Source organism: Chiroxiphia lanceolata, chromosome Z (assembly GCF_009829145.1).
Source record: "Chiroxiphia lanceolata isolate bChiLan1 chromosome Z, bChiLan1.pri, whole genome shotgun sequence".
NCBI classification, from domain to species: domain Eukaryota; kingdom Metazoa; phylum Chordata; class Aves; order Passeriformes; family Pipridae; genus Chiroxiphia; species Chiroxiphia lanceolata.
In genome coordinates, this window is record NC_045671.1 from 41,462,423 (window position 1) to 41,490,241 (window position 27,819).

At 39.2% G+C, this 27,819-nt stretch overlaps 1 protein-coding gene across 2 annotated transcripts in view; it reads left to right on the forward strand.

Moving 5' to 3' along the window:
• The first annotated feature begins 1,880 nt into the window (after positions 1–1,880).
• The window catches only part of MARCHF3 (membrane associated ring-CH-type finger 3), a 65,753-nt gene continuing 39,814 nt past the window's right edge, over positions 1,881–27,819 (forward strand). The window contains exon 1 of one of the 2 annotated variants that reach the window (XM_032675400.1): positions 1,881–2,082. The gene's annotated coding sequence lies outside the window, so the exon portion shown is untranslated. The remainder of the gene's footprint in view (positions 2,083–27,819) is intronic. The other variant, XM_032675399.1, reaches the window with a different exon arrangement.

Sequence of the window (27,819 nt, forward strand, 5' to 3'; positions counted from 1 at the left end):
CCAGGATACCCAAAGGGTAAAACGAGTTCCACCAGAGGACAAATACTCTCAGGAGTCTGTCTTGTCCATGGAATGAACTGCAGGGACTGAAGGCACTCCAGAGCTTCCTCATTTTTCCTCAGTGCTGCCTTCTGGAGTGTATATGGTTGGTTGCAACTCTATGCACAGAATATAAACTAAATCCCTCCCAGTCATACACAAATCTAACTGCAATGAGACACAACTAAATCCACTCAGTTTTCCTGAGACAAAAGGACAACTTTTGATATAGATTACTGGGTTTGTTCTTGTACGTTTGGGGTTTGGTGGGGTTTTTTTGTTTGTTTGGGGGTTTTTTGGTGGTTTGTTTTTTTTTTTTTGTTTTGGGGGGGTGATTTTTTCTTTCCTTTTTTTTTTTCTTTTTTTTTGGGGGGAGTTGCTTTGAGTTTTTTTGTTTGTTTGTTTTTGGTTTGAGTTTTGGGGTTTGGATTTTTTTGCCAGTTATGACATTCCCTGAACGTTCCCTGAAGATCTGCTTCCAGGAAGGTGACAGAAGTCTCTCCATCCATGTCCCCCAGTGCAGAAAACCACTCTGAATCAAGCCCCCAAGCATTTTGGCCAGGTGGCAGCTCCCAAGCAAACAGCAGAGGGGTAGCTCTGTGCTGACTATGACATTTGACATCTCTCATGCAGAAGGCATATCACAATGAATATGCCTTTGCTGTCATTGCTGCTGTGGAAGAAAGTTTGTGGGATAGAGGACATCAATCCACTGGTAACCAGAATCATTACTTTTGTATCTCACAAAACAGAATGTTAAGTTGAAGACAAGTGCTTTAAAAGCATCACTGCAAGATTCAGACGCTTAAAGAAAAAAAAAAAAAAAGAGGTGATCAGAAGCCACATTTAGGCACACAGGTTTGATGTGTGTGTAGTTCTAGATGCAGATTTAAGCTTCTCTCTAGGAGGCGATACAGCCATTGTAAAAAGGTCTCCAAAGGTGCCAGGAGCTGTCACTAAGGTCTGTTGGCAAGGGTGGGATGCAGGTGACTTCTCTAATATTCCCACTCCAGTGAGCATCCACATTTCTGCTCAATTTACCTCATTTGCGTCCTGCTAAGCTATACTGAGTGACTCAAACAACCAGGCTGCGCTCTCCCCTTTTATTTTAATACACAGGTGGCACCTGCGTGCTGTTTCCATTTCCACCTGGGAGAGCACCTGTGTCGCTGAGGGTGTAAATATAGGTGGGGTTTTTTGTTCCATTAACGAGAAAGTAGGTGACTTCTTCTTCCCTTGTGATTTGGCTTCTAGTAAAATTTCAGTATGTCTTGGTGCTTTAATGTGCACTTGTATCAAGGAAACACAGGAGTCTTATGAAATGCTCTCTCAGCCCTGCAACATTCCTTTATATCTGAACAAAGCAAGCAAGGCTGAGTGAGAAAGGCAGGGAAATCGAGAACTATAGTTAAGCAAAGAAAAATATTTGCCTTCAGGATTCCTGTAGGTTATTCCTTGCTATTTTTGGAACTCGGAGCTGTCATTTTAGATCCAGCTTTAACTGAGTCTCAGCAACTTGGACATTTTCATTGGCATCAACATGAGCTCCACAGGGGCAGAGGTACAGCAGGCCCCCAGAAAAGCTTTTTCTCTCAGACTATCAAGAAACAGCTATTTTAAGGTTTTAACTACTTTGTGACAAGAAAAATTTTAATTCTTTTATTTTTCTTGGGGGGGGGGGTGATGTTTATTTTGTTGGGGGATTTTTTTGCAGTTTTGGTTTGGTTTGCCTTTTTTTTTTTAATCTAGACTTGATTCGGGCAGTGTTCCCTTTATCACCAGGACTCACTGAGAGCTGTCGCTACGCCGCGGCTCCTTTGTGTCGCTTCTGCTCCGTGGTTACCGCCGGGGGAAGAAGAGGAGGAGAAAGAGCAGGAGGAGGAGGAGGAGGAGGAGGAGGGGTTGATGGCAGTAGGGTCCTGTGACAGCAGCCGAACTGTACGTGGGTCGCTCGGGGTTTGGCGGCTTCTGCTCCTGGCTTCTTATTTGTTTGGCTGTTTCGTTTGTGTTTTGGAAGGACAGCGGAAGGTCCGTGTGGAGGAAGTAAGTGCAATGGAACACATGCAAATGGAAATGCCTGGCTATGGGGGGGCTTGTGCTTTCTGTTCAGGAATAAACTGCTGCTTCTTTTTTATTCTTATTCTTGTTGTTATTATTATCATCATTTTCCAGTAGTATAACTGAGGTTTAATTTTAACTCTTTCATTAAAAAAAGGCATGTAAAGAGTAATAATGTCCAGCTTGAAGTGACATAGTTGAAGGCTCTTTCAGACATAATTACCTTCAGGACTTTGGAATAGGGGGAGAAAAGACAGTTTCTTTCTTTTATAGAGGTTATACAAATCATAGCCATTTTTAGGATTCAGCCTTAGGATTCCATATCCTTTTGCCTTTTTTTCTCCCACCTTTTAATTGCCAGGGATCATATGGCTTTCTGCAAATACAAGGGATTTTGAAACTACTCAGTTACTGTACTCGCACATGCCAGAGGAGTTTAAATGCAAACAGTTTCTTTAAACTTAGATTTAACCCTGTGTTGCACTCACTTTGGCCATACGCTGCTGATGGTGAATGCAGGGCATGTACCAAATAGTGTCTTAACTCCACAGAGTAACCTAGCTATTTCCAAGTCATGATAACAGTGAGAGCAGAGGAGAGTTATCTATTAGAGATTACTTGTTTTGACCTTTAAATAATTGCTAATGGCTTAGTCTGCTGCTGTTTGTTAGGCTGATGAAGCAGTGAAGTTGCAACTTGTATTTCTGCGTTGTTATTTTCATGGTATCTCGGGGTGTGTTTTGGAACTTCCAGATGGTGGAATACTTTGTGTGCAGTGGTTACAGGCTCACTCAGGTACCACACTCCTCTGGGAACACATGGATCAGTGGCTGCTAGATTTCCCAGTCAGAAGTGATTTTGTTGTCTGTTCTGATCTCTTGCTTATTATAGGCCAGAGGATTTCACAAGTAAATTCTGTATCAAGCCCACAACTTCTATGAGGTCTTCACTTGCATGTCTGTAACAGGCTCCATGGAGTTCAAGCATGTTTCAAACTGCCTAGTGGCTCACAGGCTTGAGCTCTAAAAGGGTGGGTAACATCTGCTATTTTAAGTGTCTACAATTAGGCTGAGAGATATTTTGAGCTAACAAAATATGGTTTTGCATATAATGCTTATTAAAATACATCAGGATAATCAGGAACTCTTTACATGTAGTTGTCGTGGCATTTGTCCTGGAAGAGCCACCTTCTCTTTGCATGAGGGTGAAACACTGGGGCTCCTCCAAATGACTTTGGGTTTGCTGTTTCAAAGTTCTTTGTTCTCTCTGGGCTGTGGTGCAAAAATGATACCTTGTCTTCTGCTGGTTTTTATTCTGCTTTCCTGAATTTGCTTGTCAAGCAACAGTCAGGTTCTGTTGCACTGGCTGTGCTTTTTTAACTGTGGTCTTCACATGTGCTGTTATCTTTACATTCGTGTGCCTATGCTGTTTCTGATGCCTCAGTTGACTCTCCTAACACTGGATGTATGTATGGGTATGTTCACAACGTGCTTGGTTGCTTTGGAGAACATCAGAAGGGAAAGTAAGTGAGAAAAAGAAAACAAAAACATCAGGGAAGAGAAGAAACCTGGCATGTTGCCACTGAAGTATGTGGCTTATCTAAAAGGACAGTTTACCTTTGTCTGCTCTCTGTTACAACACCTTCCTGAATTTGTGTAGGACCTCCTCCTCTGCAGTAGATACAAACTCTTTCAGAGATGTGTGTAGTGTCAGAAACTTCATCTACATTTGAAAATACAGCTGATATCTGCATAGCGTGCTCTTTGCAATTCTCCAGGCTCTCTTGATACAAATTTTAGAGGGGCTGTTTTTGATGACCACCCGAATGGATTCATCCTCACACCATCATTAACCAAATGACATACTACCCTAGAGATGACTCCACCTAGGAAGAACAGGCCTGGAAGAACCATTGTGGGCATCCTTCCTTTAAACTAGAACATGGATTGTAAAACGATGAGAAGTATGTGAGTGCATTACAAAAGTAGGCACAGCAGATTTCCACTGCTGAAGAAGGTGTCTTCCTTTCCTTATGGAAGCTGGCAGGAAGAAATGCTTCCTGCTGCTTAGACACACAGTCCTAAAGGGAGGAAAATTATTAGTGACACTGTGCAGGAAGGCTTGTCACAAAATCAAAGTACTCCAAATTGTTGAAGTGATAACACGGAGTAGAACACTTATCAAGGAATTCTTGCCTTACTTCTGTGTCATCCTTGCTGTGTCAGTCCACTTAATGCTGTGCTGTAAATATATTTGAGTGCCCTTACCATGATACACCTCTTCACACAGCATACAGTCTTGTATTTTTCTTTTCTGTGATTACTGAACCTGTTTTCACATGAATAAAAAGCAACAGGAAAGGGAAAAGAGCTACTGTCTCTCACTGTGCTCTCAGTTAAGCAACGTAGACCAGAATTAATTAATAATTGTAATTATATTTTGTGTCTTGAAGATACTGATGATATTTTCAATTCCAGATTGATGCATCTCTAACTTCCTTTTTTTCCACTGCAGCAACAAAGCCAGCAAAGCTCTTAAACACATGCCTATTTTAAGCCTGCCAGCAGTCCCTTTGACTTAATTCAGCTGAATGGCTGAGGACAATCATTTAATATAAAATTCTCCCTGTCCTGTTGGCAGTCAAAGTTGTGGTTTTGAGAGAAGAGGAGGGAGGGAAAGGGGGAGAAGTCGTTTATTCCTGAAACCAAGCATGACTTGGCCACAGTTCTTCTGCAAAAACTCTCAAAGAGAGTGTGTGTTAAAAATTCTGATGTCTCGGTACTTGCTTTCATCCTGACACTAAAGTGTTTTGTGGAAAACTAAAAAGTTCTCCCCTGAAAGTATCAGAACATTTTGGTTTGGCATTTCTCAGGTGAAATGTTTAGTTTCCAACCTTTGTGTTTGGGGTCAACATTAAACCCATCATGAACCCATGTCAGTGCAACAGGCTTCTCTCTCTTGAGCACCTTTGAGTACCCTGAGTGTCCTCTTTCATTAGAGATCCTGAGCTGGTTATCTCTCCTGTGTGACACTGGGATCTCAGAGGTACTCACAGAGTGATGGATTCCATGAACTAAATCCAAATGATTTGTATTAAGAGAAGAGATGACATCCTTCACTAAATTTTCCCCAGTATAATGATTTGGTATCTTGTGGGTGAACTTCACCTCCATTTTTTATGTGATACCCATTAATTCAAAATAGTTTTAGAAGGCCTTGCTGACTCACAACATTTAGCTGTAATAAAACCATGTGTTAAAACGGTCTCTGACATGTCTGTTTCTGAGCTGGAGTATGTCTACATCTTGGCACTTTAGCATCCTTCCACAATTCCTTTTTTCTGCCTTGAGCTTTTGCACTTCCCCAATTTTTTACCATTTTGCCAATATTTGCTTCACACTTTTTTTCATTCCTTGATATGCTTCTCCTTCTAAAATGTAGGCCCGAGCACTCTAAAGAGTTCAGGACAAGGATTTCAATCACCCTTCTGTGTTTGCCCCCATGCTAGGAGTACTGCAGTGATCACAGTGATATTTCTTTGATTCTGTCAGGGAGATTAGTAAAGGGTATAAAATTCCATGCTCCATGTGTTTGTGTGTTTGCTTTTTTTCCCTTTTCATTTACAATTTATTTTGAATTGTGTCCCCTTCTTAGCAGTGCAGTTTATGTGAAGAACAAACAAATTGTGCATGGGACTATTTAATCATACAGAGAGTTTTTCAATGCCCAAGACATTTGTACTTGTAAACCATGAAACAGGAATGAAACAATTTGGCTAAGCATCATGGACTGCCTAGTGTCCTTTTTGCATCTCAACAGACTTGGGCTTCTGGGGGTGGGAAAGGGGCTTCCTGAGCTGCCTACATGGGGAATGTCTTCCCTTGTTGTAGGGAAAAATACACAGCTGATGGAGAAACTGGTGGAAGAGACTTTTCGCATGAGAGCAGACTAGAGCTGGCTCTTAATCTGTTATCCACAATCTCCTGGTTTTGCTGTGATGGAGCCAGTCCTAAAGCTTTGTGGGGATTTGAACGGCTGGCAGGGTATGTCAAACTTAGGCCCCACGCTCTGAGTTTGTCTCATGCCTCTGTGAGCCAAGAGAACCTTCAAACATCCTCCTGTTCCAGGACACTTCCAGTAGGACTAACTTGGAGGTAATTCAGTACCCAAAGCTGTATCACTATAAGTTACCAATGAAAAGGAGGGAACAAGAATGAAGTATGAGGGTTAAAGGGAATGTAGTCCTGGCACTGATGTATTTTGACTTAAATGGGGCAACTTTAGTCAATTTGGTTCACTGAGTATGAGAAATTTCTGGCTCCTGGGACCTTGGCACTTTAAGTGACAGCTGTACATTCCTATTCTTATTTTTTCCCCTCTCAGCAGTGACATTATTTAGAGTTGAGTGAAAACCACATCTTGCTTAAGGAGATGTGGAAGCAGTGTGCCTGTAAGATGGGGTAGATACACGTGCCTCCTTGAGTACCTCTTTGGGTACAGACAGGTGTCTGTCTGCTCGCTTTCCCCATGCTAAGAGCTGCAGAGAGAAGCCTGCTCTATTTCAGGAGCTGTATAGCTGTGCTAGCATGCAGCCCGGCCCCATCTAATGGGTCCTTTGGGTACATTTAAGGATTTCTTAGCAAGTAGGGGAGAAATTGTTCTGTCTCTACTCCAGGCTGCATTAAAGGCATTACCTCATATTAACTCATATGCCAGAAACCAGTCATACAGTTCTGGCCTGGCTGGTAAAATTAGGTAGGTGGAAGTTATTCTTTGTCTGCAAAAATTTTTGTAAAAGTACCCTCCTTTGGCATCATCCCTGACATGATGTCCCATAGTGACCCCCAGACTGGAGCTTTTCCAGGCTCCAGAAAGCACCAAAGCAATAAGCAGATATGGATGTGTCTGTGTAGACCAGCCTAGAGCTGTAAGGAATTTGCAAAGTATTTGGAGAGGGTTTTCCTGCACAGACACACAAGTTGTTGTGGTCTCTGCACCTGGGACAGCATGACTGGACAAAGCCATAAACTGGATTGAAGCATTTTTCTATCCTAGGACGCAAAAGTTGCTCTGTTGCTGCGCCTTTTCTCAGGTTATTATTTCACACTCTTATTGTTGTTTTGCTGCTGCCAGCCAGATTCTTATAAGCTGACTTTCTAAAAACAGGCCACAATGGTGTAAATTTTCTTTGATACACAGATGCTGTAGCAAATTCCCATCCAATAGCAGTGCATTTTCTATGTTTTGTTCTGAGAAGTGCTAATTACTACCATCCTTGTTTCCTAACAACCAGCCTTCTCTTGTAGTTGTCACTCAGTTTGATTTGCTTATACCATAGATTAGCAATATTACATTTATTCCTGCTGGTGAAACTCAGGGCTTGAATCATGATATCCCAAATAACACAGAAAGGATGAGGGGCCTATTTATAAAGCAGGTTGTAGCCAAAAAGTTAGTAACCAGTATGAACTGACAAAGAAAACAAGGCATACTTGAAAGAAGTGACAGCAAAAGAGTTTATCAGTCTTTAAATTCAGTATTTCCACTAAATTGAAGGTTATGAACAAATCTGCCCCTGATATTACCATGTGGTAACATGCATGAGTATCTGTAAGTCTTACGGCTCATCTGTAGTGTTCTTCTGCTATTTGGTAAATTAATATTTGGTTCCCAACACTGACGCTATCAGCATAAGGTGTCTCTGTTAATTTTAAGTACATCTCCATCCATTTTAACAACCTACAGTCATTAAATATATTATGTAAACAGTTTTAAAATGCTGTTTCCTAAGAGTTTTATTAGAAATTAAATGTATTTACTTGAAGATGACTTCAGCCTCTATGAACATGTCTCTATTTCTGTACCTGGTAAGATGGTCCTGTAAAGTTTGATGGGAAAGCAATTTTATTTTGCAGCTTGTATGGGTGGGAAGCAGCAGGGGATTATAGAAAATATGTGACAGAAGTAGTTGCAATTGGAAGAATCCATGATGTCTGCACACACAGTAGGGTGTGTGGGTCAAAGCTAGCAAAAAACCCCAGATTGTGACTGGGCTTTGCCAGATAAATAACCACTATAACTTCAGCAAGTCTTCAGAAAGGTAATTTTCTTTCAACCAAGTGTTTAAAAGAAGGTAGAGAGGTTTCTGAATTATGGTTCTTCAGATATCTGTGATTAAAAATATTAGCATTTAATGCAGTAATTTAGTCCTACTGATTAATCAAAATTAGCTTTTAATATTTTCCCTTTGCTTTCCACAGTTGTAACTGTTACTTTTCTTTGTACTTCTGCCCCTCTGGATTGAATTCTGCTGTGTGTACTTCAGTAGCTGTGTAAGGAAATTTGCTCTGAGGTACCCATGGCTAATGTAAACCTAAAGAGCAATTTCTGAACAGTTTTGAACATTATGTCTATAATACTTTTGATCAAAACCACATGAAAATGGCAATTCTGCTATCTCCGTGAGGATAATGTAAGCAGTGTTCTCATCATCTTCACACTGTCCTTACTGGAGACTTAGCTTTGAGTTAAGAGCTCTTGTGGAAGCATTCCATAAAATTGAACGGAGATTAAAACTAATTGGTTTCTATATATATGCCACTGCAAAAATCCAAATAACAAGTTGAAGAAATTGTCTTTTTAAAAGTTTGGGGTTTTTTTCTACTGTTGAAAAATTTGTCACAAAAGAGTTATTTTCTTCTCCCATTCTGTAACATTTTTCATAATGGCAAAGAATCATTCACTGTGTGATATAAAAGAAAACTGTAAACAATGGAAATAAGAATCAGTGTAATTGTTGAGCATCGTTTGTATCTCCAAAGTTTCAGTGACGCAAAAGCAAATTAAAAGAGCACTTCCAGTATCTCATATGTTTTGCTGATATTAGTCATAGTGAGTTGCTGGCTAAGAAGTAGAAGTGAAAAATGCAGGTTTGAAATTTCTGATCTGAGCTTTAAGTTTTGAAAATCCCACATAAAAATTGAATGAGGAGGATATTCAGTAGTGTAACATAAGACAGGAAGTGTTGCAGTTTTTAGAAGCAAATGCATCTTGTCACCCCTGCTATTGTGCACTGGTGCTTAGAGAGGGTATGGGCTGAATTTCTCAGTTTAGGAACAATGTTAGGAAGAATTCTTCCTTCAGTCATTCCTTATTGTCTCCAGACAGACCGTGGCAGACGGTCTCACAAGAAGAATGCCGAGGGGCATTCTGGGAAATGTAGTTCCTGGTACTCTGTTGCACATGCTCCGTGGACTACTTGTATGTGATCGGTTAAACATCGTTTGTTACTTTTTGAAGCTCCTATATAAAGTGTTGTGGTTCTCAATAAAGTTGATTCAGGCACCTACCCCCCCGGGAGTCGGGGTCCGTGCAAACAGTGCCGTCAGCAGACTATTTCCACAGTGAGAAAAAGTAAGAGTTTTGTAGGTTTCTCTGCGGCTGACCAACTCTCTACAGCAGGATCTTCATTGGGGCTTCTCTGATTTTTGAATCTTCTCATCTCTGCCTCTCTTTTCTTGAGAAGCAACTGAGTCGTAGTATTATGACCTGAAAATACATTTAGAAGGGATTAGTTGAGGCATGAAAGCCAAGAATCTATTGAAATGCATAGCCTTATAATCTAAAATAATTCTGTGCCCCTGTTAGGAATAGTTTTTAATTTAATCTACTCATTATGAAAAGTATGAAATATGATATCAATAGAAGAAATAGGTATATCTAATCAGGTAAAACTTAGGTGGCTACTTTTACTTAAATTCCTAGGTTGCCTGGCATATTGTTTTACTTAGTTGATCTTAGCTGTTAGTTGTCTGTTACCCATTTCGCATGTATGGCTTGTGTTTAGGTTGAATGTGAATAAGTAATTTGCCAGTGTTTTGTTTGCTCACAATTTGATCAGAGAGTCCCATGACTATTCAGATTTTTTTTCTTTAAGATGTATAATTTTTTTAAATGCAAGTCCTTTCTAAGAAGTATTTAATTTCATTTCAATGGATTATAAACTGACCTATGAGTCAGAAAGGAAGAGGCAAGAGACATATAATTTCAGGTCTGTGTAATCTTCAAACTTTTGTAGGAGAATCTTCAAGCTTCTCTAAGAAGGAAAAAAAAAAACAATCCCGTTTATCTTTGAAAACTGTAATTATTAAAGAAAAAAAAGAAATTTGCTATTAATTTCAGCAGAATTTTGAAGCAGAACAGAAAGCTTTTCTATATCACAACTGTTACAGGAGTACATTTGCTGGTGCCAGACTGAGACCTGGCTTTGCTTGTTGGTAGGAACTGTCCCCTCATGCTAAATTAAGTGGTTGAATAAATGCCCGAAAGCCTGGGGTTATTTGGATAAGTAGGTAGAGTTGTGCAACGATGATTGAAGTTGAATCTGTTATGAAAGCAAGTATTCATTCACTCACAGCAGAAATAACCCAAGGTTATAAATACAGGGTACACCATGCAGATGACTGCTGCAGCAACCTGTAGAAACTTCTAGGTTCGTGTTTTCACATACAGTTGTCTGGGTTAAACAGGTTTGGCTTCAGGTAATATGCTTTAAATCAGTTCTCTCACCATCTTTTGAAAACAGCACTCAGATGACATTTTTCTTGCTAGGGAGCTTTGTGGGCTCTTGGCTCCTGGACAGGGTCAGCCCTCAGTGCTCTGCAGAGGAATTAAAACCAAGAGCAATGGGCAGGTAATAGGATTGTTCTCCCAGGAGGACACTAATCTCTTTGGTAACATTTTTTTTTCTTTAATGGGACAGAAAGCAGCATGGATGATTGTTTAATCTGGGTAAGGTAGAAAGCTCTTAGTTCCTCATTGAATGCAGATGTGACAGTCATTAGCTGGGGGATAGGATCCAGATGGAGATTTTTTGAGCCCTGTACTGGGATCCAAACATAGCCTAAGATCTTTCTGGTCTTGGCAGTACCTGGGACTCACTCGGGGAACATGGAAGCAAAACAAAGCTTTGATTTTCTTCTCTGTAAGTGCTACCAGTATGCACAAGATAAAACCTGTTCCTGTTCTGTAAATAGATGAGTTAATTTGAATGCTGTCCTACGTGGTCTTTCTGACTATATCCTACAGGCAATTAACTGTACATTGCTCTAACCTTGTTCTTCCTGCTGGCCACAGCAGTCCTTGACGCTGATTTGTCACCTTCTCTTTGGATGCCTCAATGGAAACAAATTAAAATCCTCTTCAAAGTCACAAATAACTACATTGTTTGCACTGAACCTCATGTGATCACCTCTGTGTTCTTGTTTGTGCTCCCGTATGTGGTAAGTTGTTCTTGACTTTGTCCCTCAAAGGTTCTTGTCTCTGCCTCTTGTCTCTACCCTTCTGGAAGATAAATACCTGCTACAGAATGCCTTCAAGGAAACTTACTGACTGATGATGACACATGAATGGTAATTGCTAAGAGTTTATATATTCATGCTGGAGAATGGGGAGATGGACAAGATGACTCTGGAGGTCCCATCCAACCTCAGCTTTCTGTGATTCCACTTGGAAGAGCTATCCTTGACCACTTGTCCTGTAGTTTTCAACATAAGCTATCTATAATTAGAACTGACAGTCCATTTTAGTTAAGTATCAGTCCTATCTCGTAAATAAGCGCTGCAGCACTATGAAACATGACTTATCTAGATGTGAGCACCATTTACCTAAATAAATTCTCGTATTTCCCTCAAATTCTGTTGCTTTATTTTATTTGGATTGTAAGTGCTGTAGGCCAAGATGTTTAAGCAGTAACAAACAACAGACGCATAACGTTGCTTGGAAATACAACTTTAAATTTCAAGGCTGTTCTGTTGACTTTCCAACAGCCGCTGTTCAGTAACTGTACTGCAAAAGGATGAGAGTAGTTTGAGTTTGTTCACTGAGAGTGGTGTCTGTAGGTGATTAATTGTAATATAAATATTCTCCATATTTTCTAATCTATATATGTTCTATACAATATATATAGTGAACTGTAAATATGTGAACACAGGTTGTTTTTTTTTTTACTTGCTTGCTTTCTATAATAAATAGGTAAAATCAGTATTTCCCTTCCCTCTTCTTACCGATATTACTAAAAGCAATTCTGTCTTGATGTTGGTTTTGATTAAATTAATTTTTGAAGGGAATCCTTATGAACAAAATGTTAGTACTGGTGTTATTATTTAATATATTTCTTAGTCTCAGGCATAATGCTGAAGAATACTTGAATTATCCTTTGACTCTAGTTTGAACTATGAATCCCAGACAGTTCTAGAGATTCACCTTCATCAGAGTGTAATCAGTGTGGTCAAGCAGAGTTCAAGAGTTTTCTGGTCATTTGCAAATAAGGCAGAGGAGGGTGGTCTTTCATTTTACCTAGGCAGTTTGCAACAGAGCATATGTGAAAAATCTGTAAGAATTAAAGAAAAACCCCCTGTTTTCTGCAGTCTCCTTGCATCTGTGTAAAGACCAGCTTAAGGCCCGAGTTAGAGGTACATGAGGTTTGCTATCACAGCAGCTGCAAGTTGCAATACAAACAGACCTCATTAAATAAGCAGTTTTGTGTGTTATGTGATCCAGACGGTATACCGGGCAAAACCTGAAACTCCTCCCTCTTCATGTCTTTTAGGTTTTCTTGTGTGTTGTGCTGGAGTAGCCAACAGAAAGTCTAGCACCAGAGAAAAGGGAAGATTTTAGAGAGGGAGAGAAAATCTTGAACAGAAAACTTTTCTTTCAGAAAACTGTTAATTAGTATAGGAAGAGATCCTGTGAATTGAACTGCCCTGTTCTTTAGGGAAAAGTTAGATTCTGACTCTCTCCGACCTTCCCCACAATATGTTGAGGCTTTATAGTCATCTTGTGGGAAATAGCAGAGGGGTGGCGTTTCTCCTCTAGCCTGTGGTATATATAAATATTCTTAACCCTCTCTCCCTTTGTCTCTTAGTTGACAAAGGAACTTGCCAGAACTGAACCTAACTGAACTGAAACCTTTACAAGTTTCTTTCTAACACAGAGTGTAGTAGTGGATATTATTCCTTCTTTAGCGTCTTTAGTTCTGAAAATGCAGCTTCCATGTAGAAAAGGGCTTTTGATAGTTTCTGACATTTTTCACCTCTGGATGAATCTCTGTGTGTCCATGTGTTCACATTAACATTCACAGCAAGCAAATCTAACCAGTTTTCTGGTGAAAGTGGTAGTTTCATCCCAAAAGAAATCTGAGGGAGTATGTATGGACAGACTGGCATGGAAACAAGTTTAAGCTTAGCAACAGTGAATGTGGACTGTGCTGAGTAAAAGTTCAGAGAAAAAATGCTCTGTCTAGAGATGCTTTGGATTTGACTGCGTACATTTGTTTCACAACTGACCTTAATGGGCTCCTACACTCATAATTTGGTTATGTTAGGAGCACAGTGCAGGCTGTGTGTGCAGTCCGTGGTGCCCCAAGGAGCAGACAATGAAAGAGATGACAAATTGCCCTTGCAACCTGACAGAGCCGACAGAGTTTACTGCATAAACTAAATAACTTTTACACTTCATTTGTATTGTGTATTGCTGCTGTGGCAGCGTGGCCTCTGGAGAGAGCAAATTCAGCTTAGTGGTTAAAAGAGGAAATTTTACAGCCGGTGCTTCTTATTCCTGCTGCTGCTGTGAGCAAGCAGGAGAAAGCCAGGCAGTGCTTCTTTCCACCTCGGTTTTGTTATGTGTAAAATGAATATGACTGCCTTAAAGTGATGGTTTGATTAATATTTTAGTACTGATACACTTTGCTAGAAAGTTGTAGTAGGTTTGCATGCTACCTATAACTTCAGTAAACTGATAACAGCAGAGTTGTTTGTCTGTGATGGTTGAAGGACAAGATTCCTTCAAGATATCTTCTAAAGTAGTACTAGGTATGCTGGTTTACTTCAGGTAGCCTGCATCTGTTGGTAGATTATTATCCCTTTGAGCAGTGATCACGAGTTACTAGATTTTCTTTAATGACACGGAATGAATGATAATGAAAAGGAAGAGTCATGTGCCTTTTCTTAAGCTTTGTGTTTTACTTCTCTATGCTGAAGAAGTCACATAGTTCATTCTGCTTTGAGATTGGTTCTACATAAAGTGATTGCAATGAAAGCTTCAGTTCAGAAAGGAGTTTGAAAAGGTTGTTAACAAGGACAAAATATAATTTCTTGATTTTTAAACTTTTCTAGTCTTTCTTTTATTTTTGTGGTCTTACAAATATATTGTCCCTTCCAGAAAAAGCTTTGCTTTTTGTTTCATTTTTGTTTGGTTTTTTTGGGGTTTTGGGGGTTTTTTTAGGGGTTTGCTTTGGTTTTTTTCCTTGGATTCTGTTTCGGCTTTTGCAACTGATGAGTTACTGCTGGTTATTACTATTTCCTTGTTTCCCTTTTCCCTCTGCCTTGATTTGTTACCTGCTGTTTTCCCTTATCTCTCCTATCCTTGGTGGTCTTCCCATCCACATCCCTCAGGGCTCCTTGCATCAGCAGCTACCAGCATCTCTCAGTTCTAACTCCTGTAATTCATGTTGTCTGGGCAAGCACAGGAACAAAATGCTGCTTTCAGAGCCTTTGCACTGCATTTTTCGTGCTGACAAAGAGGTTCTTCAGATGAACACGGCACTCACCCATAAAATTGACTGAGTATATGGAAAATAACAGGAGATAGAACTGGTTTTAGTGTTGAACTCTCTTAAACAAGGATATGTAGCAATATACAAAGGCTGTTAAATGTCGAAAAATAAACACATTGAAATAGCTTATCATTTATCTCTGTTGTTTAGCTGAAATGAGACAGAAGTCTTTGAAAGTGGAGCAATATCTGGTGCTGAATATCCAAGGTAGCTGGCACCAACAGTCTGCCTCTTTAAGAAATCAAGATGCTCACAAAAGGTATTGATGTGCTTTTGGGGTTTGTGCAAACTCTACCAAGACAGACAGACTGGCAAGGTGGAAACCTCATCTGGAACATTTCAAGCCTGATGACCAAACCTTTTTTGTAGTACATCTAGTACCTCATCCTATCAGAAACAGTACTGTAAGCAGAATTTATTTAATTATCCACTAGGGACAATAATTGTCTTCTATAGCTGTCTGCTTCTGATGAAATCCAGTTATGGATCTGTGGATCTTTCCAGATGGAGGATTAGAAATATAAACACAGTGTCTGCTTCGTTAATTGTGGTTGTGGATCTAGACTAACTCTCCATACAGAATACACTTTTCCATATTAAAATTCCAGCCATCTGCAGTAGGTCTGTTCATGTTCACAGCAGATAGCACTGTCTCATCACAGAGTAGGGATTTGTTCGGCTGGAGAGACAGCCTTTAGATAAAGGAAAGCTCTCCTGGCACCAGCTTTGTGTCAAGAGGAACATGTACCTGGACAGTTGCTGGTGTAATACCTCTGCCCCAAACTGCTGGCTGTGGGCTCCAGAACTGTGCTTGGGCCTTGTTACTTGAAGGAAAAAATGTGAGTAAGGAAGCAATGGCAATCTCTTATGTAAGGCTGTCATGAGCACAGACTGAATACTTGCATGGGATGGTTGGGCTTTTAATGTGTCATTTTCATTGTTTCCTCTCAGCTATGCATCTCATATGCAAGATGAACTCTATCCAGATGGACATGCTATTTAATTCATTATCCCATCGCAGTGAGCAAATGGGAAGGTTGTTTTGTTATTTGACAGGCTTTCAAGTCCAGTATTTTCTTACTGCATCTTTGTTTACAGACCTGTAAAAGGTGACTTTGTCAGTAATGAATCCTGGATCTCAACCTTGTATCCCTCTCCTCTTGTCACTGTCATGATGCAAACTCCAGTACAGAGGGCATGAGAGCAGAGTCCTCTGGTCTCATCACCTCCTGCCCCAGCAGGTGTGCTGGAAGCATTTTGGGTGCTGCTCTACTCTGATGCATCTTGTCTAGTGTTCATTCAGCACAAATCAATTGAATGTTATGCCTGATTGCCGAAAGGAAGGCAAGAATGCTGTTTTTAACATGCCTTGAATTGTTGCAAGACATTTATAGTAACAAGAATGACATTTACAAATCCTATGGTTTAAAATTTTAGATAAGGAACTGCTTGTGTGGGATGGTGGTTGTTTTCACCTAGGTTGTGGATCACGGACGGAATTTTGCAGTAGATCTATAAAGACCAAAACTTGAGTATTTAGCCTTGCACCATGAGCACAGGCAAAAATAATGATGTGCTTGTATTGACTATTCTGTCTCAGTAGCAGGAATTTCACCACACGATATGTGTTGGATGAGGACCTCTTTCATGACGAGTAAACAGCTTTTCTAGAACTGTTAGTTTTATTCACAGGAAGTTGAGTGTATGGCTTCACCATATTCCACATGGTATGAATAAAATACCACTGGCAGAAGCTAAAAATTGTTGGTGAAGGGGCTCGGACAGACTGCTCACGACTGATATGATCTCTAAAATGTCCGCTTTATTACAAAAATATACCCTTTATATATTGTTACTACACCCTGGCGCGTGATTTCTTCTTCTACAGTATTGGTTACATGAAAGTTTTCACTATGTAAACATACCCTGTTGTCCAGTTCTAATTGGATTATTACAGGTGTCCATATGAGATGAGGACACATTTTTACCTCTTGGAACTCCTTAACCTTGGCACAGATCCTTCTTTGTCTTGGCTTCAGAGCCTGAAGCCATGATGATTGCGCAGTATTTTTTACAGTCTGTACCCAGCTATGCCAAGGCAAGACCTACAGAAATGCAGGAAAAATTGCTCACTCAATTCTGCTCTCCCAACAAAAAATCAATCCTGAGCAGTTGTTATTACACAGAAAAATCTAGGGAGAGTTATGTTAGCTTGGTGTGTTAAGCCTGCATGCTTAACTGTGCTATTGGCAGCAGCATTTTCTTGGCAAAAGAGTTTTTATCTTCCCTGGTGTGTTACATTTTGTGGTTTCGTTCACTCTGTAAGGGGTCTTTAGACTGTGGGATAAGGGCTCTTTAAACACCCAGAAGCAGCAGCCAAAGTGAAGCTTTGCCAAACCACAACTGCTGCAGCGTATGTATTTGTTCAGTTTTCTTACAGGCACAATTTACAGTATTTAGCAAGCAGTCATTCATTGACATTCCGAGCAGTGGCTGAGTTTCTCAGTATTTGTAAGGAAAGAAAAGGAAAGGGAAAGGAAAGTCTTGGATCTAAGCTTAGATATGATATGAACCTGAATCTACACTGTGATTTTGGTTCCGTTGGTTTTTTGTAAGGGAAGACGGATTTTGGAATTTATTTTTCTTTTCAAAAACTAATTTTTTTTGTGTTTGGTAAGAGTCAGTAGCCCAGTTTCCTCCCAGTATTCTAGGTCCCCAGCAGAAACTATGTTATGTGTGTATATATATATATACACACATAAACATACGTACATATATATTTATACCAGACATTAAAATAGTTCAGGCTGATTTAAAGAATGTCTTTAGTGTATTCAAAAAAACAGAACTGTGCAACAGAAATGGGAATATTTTTGATTTCCCTTAAAGAAATGGTCCTCATTCAGCCTTCTTTGGGGGTAGGAATGCAGGGTAGGGGAAGCAGCTTGGTGGGAAATAGCAGCAGCTGTTTAGTAAAAGATACCAAAAAAAAGCAGGAGTCTCTTTACGTGGAGACATAGTGCTTAAAGGAAAGAAAGGGATGCGTTTTTTGTCCCCTTATGTTCAGTACCTGAAAGTATTTTGATTAAACCTTTGAGGTGTAGCTGTGGTATTTCTTTTCAGCCTCCTCTTGTGCTTTTTCCTTCTCACTTGAGGGTTCTCTGAAATATTAATAAATTAGAGTAAGAGTTTGGTCAGCCTCTGAGTGGAAGAACAGGGAAGAGTCTTTCATAGAGCTCTCTGTGCCTTTTATTTTTTATTAGAAGCTGTTTAGATTTAACAACTCCACACCCAGTGTTTAAAATCCTTCATCTCTTACTTGTTTGGATTTCATCTTTAAAATATTATAGTCAAAGTAGGTGTTTTTTTAGTGTGATGAGGTTTGCTGCTTCAGAAACATAGAAGTCATATGTCTTCTATTTCTAAAAGCAGAGAGAAATACTTTCAGAATGATAAAGCTGGGTCTTTCTATGTGAAAAATGAAATTGAATGCATCAACACATTTTCCTGTCATTTGTGCATCTTTTTAATGGGCCACGATCCATATTGGCAACCTTGTGTGTCAGCCCCAACTCTGTATAATTTCAATCCTTCCTTAACTCTGTTGCCCTTGGAAGCATTAACATTTGCCATTACTGTGAAAAGGAGCAGAATCTTTCAGTTGTGTCAAAAGTCTTCTGACTTTCACATACAGTTTTTGAAAAAGGAAAGCCGGAGGTGTTGTCCCTTTTTGATGTACAAAGACTTGCCAGGATGCTTTTTGTGTTTGCAGAGGCTGCTTTTCTTGTGTGATAAGGTCAGACAGTCATGCCTTTCTGAGCCCAGCTCATTCCTTCCCAACACCTCTGAAAGATATCAACTCAGCAGCAATGAATATTTACAGGAATTGCATGTTAGAAACATGATGGCAATATGAGGCTGCCTGGCCAGTCCTTCTCCTGCCTGTCCTTCCAGGTCGTTGTGTCCTCCTCTAGCAAGACCAGTGTGGAGCTACTTCATTAAGATGAAATAGGATCAGCAGAAAATGCAGAAACTGCAAGTTTCTTTTTTTTTCTTTTAACCATTCACAGAGTGATTAAAAACAGCCTGGGAAAAGGCAGCCTGGGGAACACTTGTCCTCCCTATCCTGTGGCAACAAGATTTCATGATGGAACAGGATGAGGGGAGAAAGAAATGATCTGTGTAGCAAATGTCACAATGTCAGAGGTTTAATTTTTCCTAGGAAGTCTTCCTTCCTATCTGGAGGTTTATGGAAAAAAGATTTCTACAGGAAAAAAAAAGAAATCCATGGATACAATGTGAACTGAAAACTTGGTGTCTTGTTCTAGAATTAGATGGTGGGAAAGAAACTTAGCTTTACAGAGATTTGTAAATCTCTGTTTCCTCATTAGTTGAGTCAATTGAGCTCCCTCATTCTTAGATGTCACTAATTGTAGCTCTTCTGTGTATGGGAGGAGAGAACAGATGTGTAAGGATAAGAGGGGAAGAGAAGTTACCCAGCAAAAGAGAATTATAGAACATGGAAACAAAGTTTAAGCTTGAGATGCAGGTGTAAAAAAGGGAAAAGAGAGTACAAAAATTGTGTAAATCTGAAAGGAAAAGATTAAAGACACTGAATTCAATTGAGGAAAAGCTACTACACACACAGACAAATTGAAGGAAAAAAAAAAAGTATAGCCAGGAGAAGGAATGAGAAATGCTAAGGTCTTAGTATAAATTACTTAACTCTTCCTGATTTCAGGAAAGAAGTGATTTTATACTGTGTTAAGCAACATGTTACAAAGAAGCCTTTAAACTTGGAATTCTTGTATGGATTTTTGACCATTAAATGAAGTGCAGAGATGTCAACAGGAATGGCAGCAGGGATGATTCTAACTGCTTCTGAGCTTATTATACAGGCACATAGGAAAAAAATAATCAGAGAAGATAGTGCTGTGCATTCTCAGTATATTTAAAAATAAAATCATGAATCTTTTAACCTTATATCTGGGATTTTTCCCTCCATCTTTTAAAGGAGTGGAAAGAACAGAATGACACAGATGAGGGTTACACCTTGTTTTATGGTATAGTCTTCCCATAAATATGCATAGCAACTTGTCATGTGAATGTTGTTTTAAACTAAATACATCTCAGAGTAAGCCATTGCTGCTTGCTGATGAGTAGCTGTTGCAATACTTGGCATTGCAGGGTAGGAAATTAGTCCTGTTCTAGTCCTCAAGGCAGCCCAGGGCAAGTGAAAGTTTTTACCTAAATTAAAAATTAAACATAACATGAAATTTAACAACCTACTCTTAGGAAAGTCTTTGGCCATCAGTAGTAACTAATCACTGTTTTGTATTTTTTTTTTGTTAAGTGACCTGGCAAAGTGAGTTGTTCTGGTTAAATTGCCATCATTCCCACCACCGTACGGCACCTCCTGTGTGTTTAAAAAACTGAAAAAAATTAAAATCTGGCTTTTAACAGGTGAATATATGTGTATTCTCAGTGCTTTTGGGATGTGGTCACAGTGCATTAGACTTGGCACAGATTCATTCAGTTGCTGGCCTGTAAGTTAAGCTCTGTATGAGTTACTGCCATGTGTGCTGGCTCAGTGGCTGGATTGAAAGGAAGGTAGAAGTTTAGGCAGTAAATTGGTCCTAGTGCATTCAATAATTCTCTGCTTTTGAAAGTCATACTGACAAGTGGGTACATTAGCTGAGTTCCATACAGTCTTTCCATTTGCTGGAGTACTTCTTTTATACCCTCAGTTTAAAGAATAAAGACTTTGTAATCTTTCTCAAAAAAAAAAAAAAAGTTAAACAACTTTAAAGTTCTTTTAATTTTATATCAGTTGAAGCTGTCATGCAGTCATCTGTGTGACATGCACAGCTCTTGGCATCATAGAACATCTTGATTGCTACTGGAGGCACAGTAGGTGTAACAATAGACTAAAAAACGTGCTGTGAGGTTTTGGGAGTGAATTAGGGTCAAGGAACAAACATTAGGAAGAAATGCATTACTGAGAGAAAGCAGAGAGGACCAGTTTTAATTTAGTTAGACTGGCTAACATGGCTTGTTCTGTTGGGGTGGTAGGAAATGTGCTGCTCCAGTGTCGTGTTTTGGGTATGGTGTGATTGTGCAAAATACCCAGTGGTGAAGGGGGGCTCTTTTTTCATTATTTTCTTTCCTGGTTGGAATGAAAATAGCCAAGCTCTATAGGCAGTGCTGTAAGAGACGAACTTACTCTCTAGGACAGAGAATGCTGTGTTTGTCTTTTGACTTTTTATAGCACTCTTTCTGGCCATGCAGTTCTTTTAATGGAGTCACATGTCTAATCCTTTTAGCTGAACGAAACATTGCAGCAATAATGAGTAGGAATGAGAGAGGGCTTTGTGTGTGCAAGTGAGGACCTTAAGAGTATGGGGGTGGGGGCAGCTGTAAATGCTCAGGTGATTGTGGCTCTACTAAAAGGATGAGAAGTTTATAAAAACGGAAAATGATAACAAAATTTTAAAGTGTTTAATGAAACAGAACAAAATTGCAGCTAACTACTGCTCCTTTTACCACATATGGAGGTGCTTATTCGATTGGTTTTTAAGGTCTGGTTTGTTTTTCTTATTTAATTCAAACACAAACTAGGGTTCTAAAAAGAATATAAAAATGCTCCCAGCTGTAAGAGTGTGCTCCAATTGCTTTGTCAGTTACTGTGTCTGTCGTTTCTTGGTCACCCTATAACCAAATCCATAGAGCTGTTAAAACATCTGTGAGCTAGAAGTGGTAGAAAAAGTTACATAGTAGTAAGCTGTTTCAAAATACTGAGTTGTTTAGAAGGGTGATGCAATTCACAATGAATTAGTTTTTCTCCTCTTGAATACCTCTGTGGGAATGAGTTTCCATGCTGTTCGGTTCATATGTAAAATTAGTCCTTGCAGAGGTTTCACAGGTACATTTTATGAAATTTTTAAAGTACTTAGTTTATAAAGCAGCGTGTAGAAATTAAAAAAAAAAAAAAGAAAAAAAAGTTACGAGGGAAGCATATATTTGTTTTTGAACTGCTACCATCCAAATGTACGCAAGGAGCAACAGCACAGGAATTGTCATTTTGGGCTTAGAGGAAAGGAAGAAAAATATATCTGGGATGATGCCTCCTTCTTCATTTTGCTTTGCATACATTGCTTTTCAGATGTTGAATTTTGTGACTGTGGTTTGGAAAGCAAAGAATTTGCATACAGGATTTGTATTTGTTCTTTGAAATCTTCGCTATATGAAAGAAAGTTACATTCTGCCAAGATACGCGAGAGAGAACAAGAAGCTATTTCTGGGAGTGGAAAATCCTCCTTTATTAGGCATGCTAAGCTTTAGAATTTCCTTGTGAAGTTTTATTGCTAGTTGTGTCAAAGTCCTGTGAAAGTAAATGCAATAGCTTTAAAAGACAGATATCATGTTAACTGACAGCTGTAACATTTAAAAATTCATTTTGAAATTAAAAGTTGAAAATCAGACACACAAATAAGTGATGTATAAGCCCTTAGTACATTTGACCACTTATGTATCATCTGATTGTCTGTGTCTTGTTAAGGGCTCCATTACACTGTGTCTGCTTGTGCAAATATGCATAGTTATGAAAGTACATTTCTTAAATGCTCAGAATTTGGGAGGGTGGATAGGGAAACAACCTTGGCCTGCTGATTCTTTTAGTTCAGTCTCCATGGAGTTGTACATGCTGTCCTCCTAATTCTGTTTAGTATAGGCAGGAAACACTTTTTCCTGTAGATCATGAAAAACTTAACTAAACCTCTCGAGGTGCTTTTTCAATTTTGGTGTGTCCTTTGTCATCTAGTATCTGTAATAATCTTGAGAAGACAAGATTGGGGAATGTGTGGAGTGTGTGCAAAGTTATAGAAAAATAAATGAAGGAGGGTTTTCTGCAGTGTCAGTGTGAATGTGAGGCTGTGTTCTTGTGCAGAGACACAAATGCAATGCTCCTGAATATGTTTGGGGTTGTCAGAAGAGTCTTCTGAGTGCACCATCCTCAGATTTTTTAAATAAATACATGTTATGGTACTGAACCACCAAAAGCTTTGTTTGAGTGTTTGGAATTCAGTCAGTGGAAGAAGCAGCCCCTGGAAGGCATCCCTTGTCCGCAGGGATTTCTCAAGTAGCCTGGCTATGTTTTGCCAACAAGATCTCTCTGCTGTTTATAGGAAAGACTAAACAATAATCTTTGTATTTTTCTACCATGATTTAGAAAAGCCATTTATCAACAGTTGGAATAATCAAATGGGTTATGAGTACTTGGTGCTTTCTTTTGCATCACACCCCAAAATGCCCTTCTGCTTCTGCAGAATTGACTTGGGATTTTCTAGTAAAGCAATGCATTCATGGAGAGAGGAATCAATAAGTTCAAGTGATCCCTGTCCTTTTAGATAAGCTATAGTCAATTAGCAATGCTGTCCATAAGATTTTGATGCTATTCTGGAACTGCATTACAACTCCTAAGCAAAACTAGATATAATAAAACTGCATATCAGCTTAAAACTGATGTGTTAAAACTTAAGTAGAAAAAGTGTAGCCAGCTGAACCAAAGACCTGCCTCCACAGTTTTACATTTAATTAGTCACTTTGAGCTTGCTAGGGTAATGCATCACATGGAAGTCTGTTCTTCCATCTGCTGGTCTAATGATACATTAAGTTTTAACAAAACATTAATTCCCAAAGCCTTGAAATCTTGTGCCCTCTATCATGACTGACTGGATGAATTTTGTACAGTGAGTTGTATATGTGGGTGGTTGTATATGACTGGAAGGTTAGCTAGATTTTCATTGCTGCAAATCTCTGTCCTGCTGTAAAGCTGTGGCAACTAGTCACATAGGTGCAGAATAACTTTAATTCTGACATCCTGTAATCTCACTTGAACTGTTAAAAAAGCTACATTCTGCCACAGGACGAGTCTGAGGAATTTCTGGCTGACATGGGATTTGTAAGGTTTGAGACAGTGAAAGTAAAGTCAGCCACCAAATACTTGACACAAAAGAGCTGAATATCAAGGGAAGAGTCAGAGAAAAACAGTTTAATAACGATTTTTGTCAGCTGGCACAAAGGAACCAAGTTTGATTGCTGAAAATTCTATTTGTTAGGATTATTAACATTTCTGATTAGCAATTTTGTAAACTAGGTCTCCAAGCCTGTTCTGAAAGCATGTAGAATATTTGATCTTGCCAAGAGCCTATCAAGATGGCACTCTTTTGAAACAGTAAGATGATGATGGCCAGTGCAATGGGACCTCACCTAACTGCAAGAAAATCTTGACTCTATTGAAATCAGTGGCAAATTTCTCCTAAAAGTCCATGGATTCAGAGCTGATCTGTAGGTGCTGGATCAGAGCATGTATTTTCTACCTATTCCAAGAGAAGGGAAGTAAGATGATGAGGCCTCAGCTAGAGTTTTAGGAAAAAGAGTTGTTGCATAGAAGAATCCAGTGAAAATTTAGATACCACCTTGGTGGCTGGATCTAGAGGATGGGTGGGGAGCTGACCACCTGCAACCTGGATGCAGCTGAGTGTGTGGAAACCGAATTAGTGCAGTAAAGGATTTTTTGTTTTTGTTACTTCTGGAGAACATTTAAGGCACACGTTATCGTGTGTTGCACCACAGATACCAAAATGTCTCACACCTCTTCCAGAGCTGAGGCAGTGCTGAATCCATCACCTTAATTACAGGCTTTAGTGACAGCAAACGTGTTTGCTGGGAGACTTATTTCAAACATGAATAACAGATGTGACAAAGTGTAAATCCAGGGCTCAATATTGGTGTTTCCCTACAGGATACAATAGCCCTGAAAGTTGCTGGTGAAATCTATGCTGAGAAGGTCACCAGGAAAGGAAAGATTTCTTTACTTCTTTCTTCTGCTTATGTTACTTTATTGGATTTGCACATAACTCATGTCTCTCATGGTGGGCGTGCCTCACTGTCTGCTGCTCTGCTTTGTTCCTGTCACGCACTTTACAAAAATCTGGGTTTTTTTTCTCAGTCTAGAACTTTAGAACAAGCTGTTATTGTTTTCAAGTGTTATGTGTACAATGCTGTTCTTGGGTCAGCCCAGCAGCAGCTTACAGAGACCAACCAGCTGGGTCCCATTAGGTTGGAATAAACTTTGGAAGAAAGCAAGTCTGTTGTTCTGTATCCCATTTTACTGTATGGTGCCTAGGGATGTGATTACTTAAAAAATTTGAAGCCTAAAATTAAAAATGGCATTCTTTTTGTTAACTTTAGCCCTTGTGGAAAATTAGTAAATACTTGAATATGCAATCAGGTGAAATACTGTTCCTGAGAATACATAGATTCCTCAACCCCCAAGAGAATAAAATAAAGTAAAATACATTAAATATGTGTGCTTGTCAGCAGGATAGAAAAATTGGATTACACCAGACACAGGTTTAAGAATAAATTACTGGTTGATACCGTAAAAAATACTATAATACTAAACTTAATATTGCAGTATTAAGAATGGATGTCACATTTTTCCTTACAATTTAACTGTCAGTGATTTTAAAAAGTACTGAAAATTAATCATAAAACTTAATTTGGCTTGAGGAAAATGCCTTTCTTACTCTGTTACTCCTTTAATTGAGAGACAATGCCAATTTCCACCAATTAATATGTAAGGCAGTAAATGTTACTGTGTTGTAAAAACAAGTTCAGGGGCTCTGTGTGAAAATCCCACTGGCTACAGCAACGTCCTTTCTGCAGGTCACTGCACACAGCAGCCCTGTAAATAGTGGGATAATGAGCACAGGCAGCTTGGACAAAGTGTAGTGATCCCCAGACTCACTCAAGAAATGAGTAAAAGACTCATTTCAGTCAGTTTATGACCAAATGTTAAATTTTATGGGAGGGACCCAACTTTTTCCTCTGTAAATGCTTCTCTATGGTTACATGGCAAAAAAGCTCCATCATGAGTGGCTGAGGTGCCCGTTCAGGCTTACTCAGAATTAAGTGCTTTTCACAGCAGCATTATTAAAAGAAACACAATGTAGAGATGAGAAGTTTCATGAATCTGGGATTTATTCTCTGGAGTAATTAACAGTTCACTGAACTGAGGATTTGGTTATCAGTAGTGTCTGCTCTTTGTGGAAGAATAATAAAAATGGTAATAGTTGCCATTCATTTTTATTTAATAGGCTCTTATTGTTAGCAGAACTCAGGAAATTAACAATATTGTTAATGTTTTCTGCTCTAAATTATTGGTTGTCATTGCAATGCTGCTCTGCCAAGGACAAAGTAATAGAAAATAACTTAGGATAATGTAGTCTATAAATTACTTTCACCTGAAGAGTCTGAACAGACCCTAGAAAAACAAACATTAGTTAACTGATTGGGAGGCATTTGTTTCAAAGGAAAAAAAAAGAGGAATAGAAAATAATGTTATTAAAAGAGAACAGAGATATCACCTGGTTTTAATTATTCAACAGTATTTTGTGGTGATTAATCATGCTGGCATTACTAAAGCAAAGACAAAGTATTTAGTCTAACACTTTGTAAAAAGATCTCTAACTGCTCAGACAGGTCCTTTTTCTTTGATTTATGCGGATCTTTACTAAGTTTTATTTTACAGAATCACACAGAATCACAGACTCAATTAGGTTGGAAAAGAGCTCTGAGGGCATCAACTCCAACCTGTGAGCAAACACCACCTTGTCAACCACACCATGGCACTGAGTGCCATGTCCAGTCTCTCCTTAAGCACCTCCAGGGATGGTGACTCCACCACCTCCCTGAGAAGCCCCTTTCAGTGGGACTGTCACCCTTTCTGTGAAGAAGTTCCTCCTTACGTCCAACCTAAACCTCCCCTAGCACAGCTCGAGATGTATCAACATTCCTAACAAAGCAGAAGCTCGACTACTTGTGCAAGAGAGAAATCAGCTGTGCTGTTATTGGGTCATTATGCATTATGCTTATCCATAACTTTTCACTGTCGTATTTGTTTTTCAAAATAATGCACTGAGTGTCTTATGTAATGGTCTTCCCAGTTATGTCATGTTCACATGCCATTTCCCACAGCTCCTGCTGTGAATACTCAGTGCTTGTCCCATGGAATTGCCAGCAACTTAACGTTGCTCTGGTTATTTCTGCACTAGACTGAATGACTCTGAAACCCACAAACCACTTCTGGGATAATGATGTGAACTCTTCTGTGTTCCATGTTCATGTATTTGGACAAAGCTGTGGAAGCAGAGTGAGCATCTTTTTTTCATCCCTTTTTTTAAAATTTTATTTTTCTTTTTTATATTGAATGAATCTGTTTTGATTTGTAACAAAACTGCTGAGTTTTGAGAATGAAATATTCTTGTCTAACTATTATGGCTGCATGTAGAGAAGCCCAATGGTTGGATGGAGCACTCTGATTCTGATGGGCTCTTTTAATTCCATTCAGTTTTACTGATTTTTTTTATGCTAGCTGTTCTATGGGAGATTTGGAGACATGTTATGCCTTGGGGCAATCTCTGCAAGGCAGAGGATTGCTAGAGTGTAGGGAAATAGTCAAAGCCATGAAGTAAATCTGTGGGTCATGCAGCTTGCCAGAGGACCTTGATAAGCTGCTGCTCAGATGTCGGGTATCTTTTTAGAAGGAATATTTAAAACAAGTAAAAGGTGTGCTTTCCTTCCTGGTGTAATGTAGAAGTGGAGATGGGTACTGCTATCACTTGGCCCAACTTTCAAGCTCATGACCGTAGAAATGTCCATGACCAGATCACTTTTTGGGAGTTTGGGATAGAGTTCCAATAGATTCAGTTGTCCAATGCTTTTTTAGATATTCTATTACATTTATATTATTCTGCCTCAATTATAGAACAACTGTCATGATGCCTTAAGCCCCTAATGTTTTTTTTTATTTTTCTAATATTTGTAAGCCTTATAAGTTTTATAAGTAGACTCTAAAAGCAGCATCTCCCTTGTCCCTTTCCCTGTAGCGCCCTTGTTTACACATTCCTTAACCCTCTTACCCTGTTCTAGGTACCCCGTATCACTCCTACCCCTGAATCCAGTAGAAATATTTAGTCTTTTGTCAAGGCAAGGCCTAGATTGTTTGCAGAACAACATATCAGGGCCTGAATAACAAAATGAAGTCA